The sequence below is a fragment of the Engraulis encrasicolus genome, chromosome 23, assembly GCF_034702125.1.
Source record: "Engraulis encrasicolus isolate BLACKSEA-1 chromosome 23, IST_EnEncr_1.0, whole genome shotgun sequence".
In the NCBI taxonomy this organism is placed as follows: domain Eukaryota; kingdom Metazoa; phylum Chordata; class Actinopteri; order Clupeiformes; family Engraulidae; genus Engraulis; species Engraulis encrasicolus.
The window spans coordinates 24115751-24123257 of record NC_085879.1 but is presented as its reverse complement, the minus strand read 5'-3'; positions in this window follow the sequence as shown (position 1 = coordinate 24123257).

Below are 7507 nucleotides of genomic sequence, written 5' to 3'. Positions count from 1 at the left end.
TCGAAGGGAAGGAAAAAAAAGGGACGTTGGCGAGTTGGTCTGAGTTTCGAGAACAACAGACTTTTATTCATTTTCGTGAATGAGTTTATAGAGTCTACCGTAAGGGCCAGCGGAGACAAGACATGCTTGTGTCAACCCGGTAGTTGGACTGAATTAAGTCTACCGTTGTTGTCGCAAATCGGAGGAAAGAACTGCTGCTGCTGTTGCCGGTTGGGACATGCTAGCCGGCGGCTAACTGACTGACTGCCTTCTCGTTTCGGTGCTGAGTGGATCATCATCTCGAGACGCCTGAGAGAGGATTACCGGTGTCACGGAGATGTTCTGGTGGTGTACACGTGGATGGTAACGAGGGGGACGATCGTCGCTGGACGTTTACAGTCAGTGCTGTGTGGGTATGCGAGGAACGAAACTGGTCGTGAGTAAAGAAACTGGATTTATGAATGAGCTCCACCCGCGCGCCAACTGGGCCCTTAGAACTGTTTGTTTTGTTAAACCCCGGCCGGGTATTCTTTTATTTTCTTCTTCTGGTTTGATGTTTGTCTGTTGACAGCATCAGGTATCTCTGGGTTTGTCCATTTTAAAATGGATTTTAAATAAATGGTTATTGTTTATATTTTATCCTTGACGTTTCACCTTCCCTTTTCTAATGTTGTGATAACCTGTGTATGTGTAACCTAGTGTAAATAACCGAGGTAACGGTCTCTGATGTAATTCAGAGTGGGGGCTCATGAGTACGATATCTTAAACACGCATTCAACCAGGTGGTCCACTTTCATAGATTACCCCCGGTCTCTGCTGAAGTGAGTAATCATCCCTAGATAGTGCTGCGTTAAAATCCAAAGTAGCAGGGTTGCTACACTTCTAAATTCAAACACCTACACACAGACTCCACATTCGGACTCCATTCATTTGAAAACCTTCTGTCTATCTCTACTCTTTTGCTGATTAGAGTACACTGGTGTCAACATCCCCACCTCCTCCCCTTCATCCTCCCATCGATGGTTGGTCCCTGTCCTGTGAGAAGGCGATGCAGTGGATCTCTGCTTCAGCTGTGGCGCCTTCTCTACAGCCTCCATGACTGAGGTACCCTGAGCACAATACTGTTCCGCCGCACTGCTCCCTTGGGGCGCCATTGGCGGCTGCCCCCTTGCACGAGTGAGGCATACATGCAATTTCCTTGTGTGCACTTGTGTGCTATGGAGTGCTGTGTCACAATGACAGTGGGAGTTGGAGTTTCCCAGTTGGGGCTTTTTTCACTTCACATCAGTTAAATGAAATATGTCTTTGTGCAAAAGGGTCATTTCAGTGAAATCAGACACTTTGGGACCCGACGGACACCGATTTCAATCATACTTGCTGTGCCTGTTTAGTAGCAAGTTAGCACCCCAGAACTGCATTTGTGTGAATCTGACACCAATATTAAGGGAGAAACAGACTAGCAAAGGTTTACATATTAGGGTAGGACACTATACATTCAGCCTTGATTATCCGAGCTGTTGTTTGAAAGCTCTTTTCTGGCTCTACAAATTACACAAACAGCATGGAATACAACAACCTTCAGAATATGAATTATGATGCATTGAACAATTAAAAATTGAATAACAAAAAAAACCTGTAAGGTCATAAACAACACCTGAAAATGGGGTGTTTGGTTCTTTATTCATTTCAGAGATAATGGGACATAAAGGTTGAAATTAGTTGTAATGAAGTAGTAATAGAGTAGTGTCAGGGACAAGACTGGACTGGCCATCTGGCATAACGGGCATTTTCCCGGTGGGGCCTGCACCCTCGTCAGTCCCAATTCCAGGTACTCAAAAACTACACAGCTCCTGCCCATTGTCAATGGACACAGTGGAAGCTAGACCATTTTCAGTATTCAGAGAAGGCAGGGTTGAAAGAATAAGCTCAGTAAAGGATTTTTGAAATGTTCAAGCATCAAAGGGTATGTTGTAGCTGTATATGATGTCAACTAGTGGCTAGCATGTGTTGAGGAATGTATGCCGAGCACTGGAGAGGTGAAACTGAACTTCCTGCATCCTCATGGACCATCTCCATCCTTCACATATTCCGATAGACATTCTGTCATGTGATAATACTATGGTATTACCATATTATATTATTAGGTAATCTGTATGATGCCATATTTTTGAGTCACATTATCTTTGAAATGAATAAAGAACCAAACACCAGCATTTCCGGTGTTGTTCATGACATTGCAGGCTACGTTTAGACAAGGAACTGGCCATTTTAAAATATACGTTTTTTTGATATTCAATTTTTAATTTTTCAATTTATCATAATTCATATTCTGAGGGTTGTTGTATTCCATGCTGTTTGTGTAATTTATAGAGCCAGAAAAGAGCTTTCAAATAACACTACAGACATCTTTTTATGACTTACACTGACTGATATAATCAAGGCTGATGTATAGTGTCCTACCCTCATATGTAAACCTTTCCTAGTCTGTTTCTCCCTTAATATTGGTGTCAGATTCACACAAATGCTGTTCTGGGGTGCTAACTTGCTACTAAACAGGCACAGCAAGTATGATTGAAATAGGTGTCTGCCGGGTCCCAAAGTGTCTGATTTCACTTGAATTGACCCTTTGCACAAAAACATGTCATTTAACTGATGTGAAGTGAAAAAAGCCCCACAGGCATGCCCACAGTTTGACTCTTCATAACTCCACTTTTATATCCGAGTTCAGATCAGATGTCATACTTAATCACTGAGGGTGTTTTCACACACCTGGTCCCTTTCAGCCATTTAGGCGAACTCAGACCTGTGACTCAACATTTTCTGTGCACATGTACTTGACCCCTCAGAAGTGAACCGAACAGAGACCTTCATTGAGATGGTCTAAGGGCGGTTTGCTTATGAGTCCTGACAAGTTGCAATTCTGACAATGTGCAATCACGCAAGGAAAGCTCTCTAGGACCGGGTGTGATCAAAAAGAGGACTGACACACCATAAAAGCCTAAGGCCGGTTCTTCTTGTTGTACACTCACAACACTGTATGAAAAAAATCAGAACTGAGTCCTTTTGCTGTCGGGCTGAGTTAGGTTTACTCTCGGACTGAGTTTAGGTTTACACCTGAGTTAGGTGTACTCATTTCTGCACAACCCTTGTTTGCCCACTTTGAGGTTGTTAGTTCATTAGATATTGTATTAGATTTACAACCTAAAAATAAGGTTTATAATGACTCTTGTATTGCATATTTTTTTGTTTTGGACAAATTAGGGTGGTACAGAATGAGTAGAACAAGTTAAACATATTGTATCACAGACTTGGTCTATTCATATTGTGGAGATATCTTATTGTCTTTATTGAAATATTGTTCAAAGTGTTTTCTAAAGGGGTGTACTGGTCCCACACCAACATTAACTAATATCAAAGGACACATTTAATCTTCTCTCTCCATCAGCAAGGTGATATCTGTCACAGGTCTGAGGACTGTCCTCAAGTCACTTCTCTCCACCTCTTGCTTCAGCATCAAACATCTCTCTTCCTAATGCCACAGCATAGGAAAGTATACTGGCCATGACCGACTGGTAGAACATCTGCAGGAGTCTGTTGCAGAAATATTGTGTGGGTGAAACTATTATGTCCCCCACTTCAGAGTCTCTTTCCCCCCCATGCCCAATAACAATGGTTAATGGTTGGAAAATGTCATATAAATATAAATGTTCTTAACGCTGGGCAAAAATCCATGTGTGTGTCTAGGGGTGAAGACAAATGTTTAAGTGCAAGGAAAGTGAAGCTTGGAGACTTATTTACTTTGGTGACTTGTGCTATTTGTGTGACTTATTTATTTCTTTTGTCTGTTCAAGGATAGTGACGATGAAAGCGCCGAAGTGATCAAAATCATCACCACCAGATCTGATCCACCGAGGGCACGAGTGGTCATTGAGGGAACTTCTGTCCTTGAAGACATTGAGCGTGTTCCATTCTCCACACTCTGCACTGTGTACTGTGATACAGTGCACTTTCCACCCTCAACTTAACGGCTAAATTTGAGGGTGAAGTGCAGGTCCAATTCACGTTCTGTCTGATACACTTCACGGAAATGACGGTTGTCGCGTGTCATCAGAGTTTACCAACCGCCAATATACAATTCATCACGGAAGACACTGTTCCTTATGTTGACAATTTTTAAAAGTTACCCCTTTCTCTTATACACATGGCTATTGTCTTTTGAATCAAAGCTATGCTGTCATCACAGAGATTCGGCAGTTTGACCAATATGACAGTCAACCAGAGAGGAAACTACGTAACAAACATGGCGGCCGTTGAGTGCGAAAAGTGTACATAACTGCACACTTCAAAAAATGGCCGGTTTGAGGGCGTTATCCGGGTAGTTTACAGTACACTTCACCGCCGCGATTAGAAATGGAACCGCCCTGCGTACCCAAACACAGTGCGGGAAGGGCGGAAAGTACGAAGATTGGAACAGCCTCATTGATGTCCCTCGGGCATGTGCTCTGCTGATGGGTCTCATCTATGCATTGAACCTGAGCTACCCAAGAAATCTCAGAAACACTTTCCAGGTGTTCCAGAAAATATTTCTTGAATTAGACGGCCTGAAGGCCAGCCACAAGGTCTTGTCCTGGAAATCTAAACTTCTGGTGTAAGGTGGGAAGGATGGCTTAATAACTTAAGCAAAGACAAAGATATTTTGTATTGCAAGTTTTCCGAAATATGACGACTAAATACGCAAATGAGATCACATCTTCTTAAATATGTGGTAAATTGTGCAACAATGGGCAAACCATATATGAAATTGCAAAAGTATTGATTCACACTTTTTATTGATACTTAATCCACCCTACATCACATATGAAAAATCCACCTTCATCACTATAGTGGAACATACTTTTTTGAAGGTCAGAAGTAGCAGATTTCCTATGCATTTTGCCACTCGTAAAATCGTATACTTTTGACCTTGGGAAAAGTATGTTCCACATAATTGATGAAAGTAGATTTTTAATATGTGATGCAGAGGGGTTGAAGGATCAATATAATGTATGAACCATTACTATTGCAGTTTGTTTTATGCTTGGTCTGTTGCCACAGATTTATCACATATTTGATTGATTGGTTTATTGGCAACACATCAGTTTTCTCCTTTACAGAAGCACTGTTCTTCCTGTGGTCAAACGATGAAAGCACTTCATATTTGATTGATTGCTTCTGTAGAGGAGAAACTGATGTGTTGTCAATAAACCAATCACTGTTCTTCCTGTGGTCAAACGAGTGATCAAAATCATCACCACCAGATCTGATCCACCGAGTGGTCATTGATGGAACTTCTGTTCTTTAAGACATTGATGTCCCTAGGTAGTGGTGTCAACAATGATCGATCCGGCGATCCAATCCAATGCGTGGCATGGACGATCCAGAATCGATCCGGCAAGTTCCAGAATCGATCTGGCATTTTTTTTAAGTTTCAATTACTTCCGTGGATATTTCGGGATTAAATGAATGTTACATTAAATAAAAGTCAGGGATTAAAGTTTTCCGTCGCTATGACGGATTTCCGTCAACTGGATTTTCGTTTGGACGGATTTCCGTCTTTATAATTCATGTCAATTAATTTACAATTTTTACTTTTCAACTGAACTCAAATCGAGAGCACTCCTGGTCATGAGAAGGGAAGGAGAGGTGTGTTTGGTGTACGGATTTAGTTATACACGCGCCATCACCGGTGGTGTCATACAACAGATTCACTCAGTAGTTTTGAGCCATCCCCTTTTCTTCCGTGTTCCAAAAAGAAAAAAGAAAGTACACGAGCGGTCAGCAATTCGGTTGCGGCGCAGCGCGAGAGATTAAAAAAACAAATAGCCAACATTGTTGCTGATGGCAGAAAAGAAAATAAGTGTAATACTATGTTTAAAGTGCCATGAAATGACAATCATTAAATGAGTTGGACTGATATTCCAATATGGGCTAATAATGCATAATATGGAATGCATAGCTTGAAGAAGGTAGGACACGTATGTTTCCATTATCATTGCACCTGCCGTGGCGGATAGTTAGAAAAAAAATGAATAGTTTACTTCGACTGCGCATGATGTCCTTTTCATGAAGGGGTTGCCTTTTAAGCATTGTGACTTTTACTAACATTATTCATAGCTCTAATGGGACGGCTATCATTGGCAGCTAGCTAGGATATGCCATGCGTAATACCTTTCATCCTCAAAGTTTAGCGCGTTTGACTGGCTACGTGTAGAACTAGCTCTAGTTGTCTTTCTGACAACGGATAATGTACAGTCTCATTTGTAATCATAGCATATTAACTTTGTTGTTGCCGATATATATTTAAGAAATAAGTTAAAAATGGGTTGCATTTTACAGGGGTCACGGAGGATATCCCTGGCAGAGCTAATATTTTATGCCACGTCTTGCTCTGGGAAACAGTCTTCAGATGGGTGGACTCATGGTCAATAAATGCCGTTTCGGTGTTTCTTTCACTTTCAAGGCTTGTTGTAGGCTACTGTGTGATGCTATTTTTGCTAACTGGAGTAGTGTGCAGCAACAGTTGTGTGTGTGCTTGTTTTTGAGTGGCTAAACGTCTGTGCCCATCTTCTCGGACTATACGCTTCGTTTCAGTTCAGTTATTTGCGCACTGCGCACTCAGGACTGATGGGTGGGTGGTTTGTCTTGATTCGAGTGGAAAGTTGCGCGACAAGCTTGGGAAAGTGTGTTACTTTTGTTAAACGATAGAACTAGACGTATGTCTGTGACTGTGTCGTGTCCGCTTGTAGGAGAGAACACGAGTGCGTGTAGGAATCGGGGACGTTTTTTAAATCAATGGTAAGCGTGTGCCTGGCACCGCACATCGAGAAGCAAAAAAGTACCGGTAGCCATAGGTTTTCAAAACGGTAGAACACAAGAGGTAGACTACAGGATGAATAGTGAAAAACATACAAAATAACCAACAACTCCCTCTGATTGCTATGACCAGTGCATTATTTTTTAAAATGTCAGAAATACTGCAAGCAATGCGCACCAGTGCCTTCACCAGAACAGTGTTTGCCCATTCTGATGGGAAAGAAAAATATAGCCTACTACTAAAAAAAACCCATAATGGGATCACTGTATCAACGCATTGCAATTCCAACTCAATAATTCTATGATATCAGCTAGACCATTTTGAAGCAACACTCATTGTGAATCCATTCTGCATAATGTTGTGAACAATTCATACATAATGGGTAGATATAAGAGGAAATAACCAAAACATGAACCAAATTGCAGTTCAATGTTTGCAGTCTGATATAGTATCCATTATCCCTCCATTCTCGGCCATTTCTAGTCAATCTGGTGGCCTAGGCCTGCCCCTTTCCCTCTTTCCTTTTTCTTGTATTTAGAAATTGGCATCTGTAAACATAGCATTGTAGGCCTACATCTGATTGAGCACATCTGATCTAGTACCTACAGGTAGGCCTACATTCATACTGAGTGTGTATATAGGCCTACTGAGTGTATAATGAATATTCATTGTTAA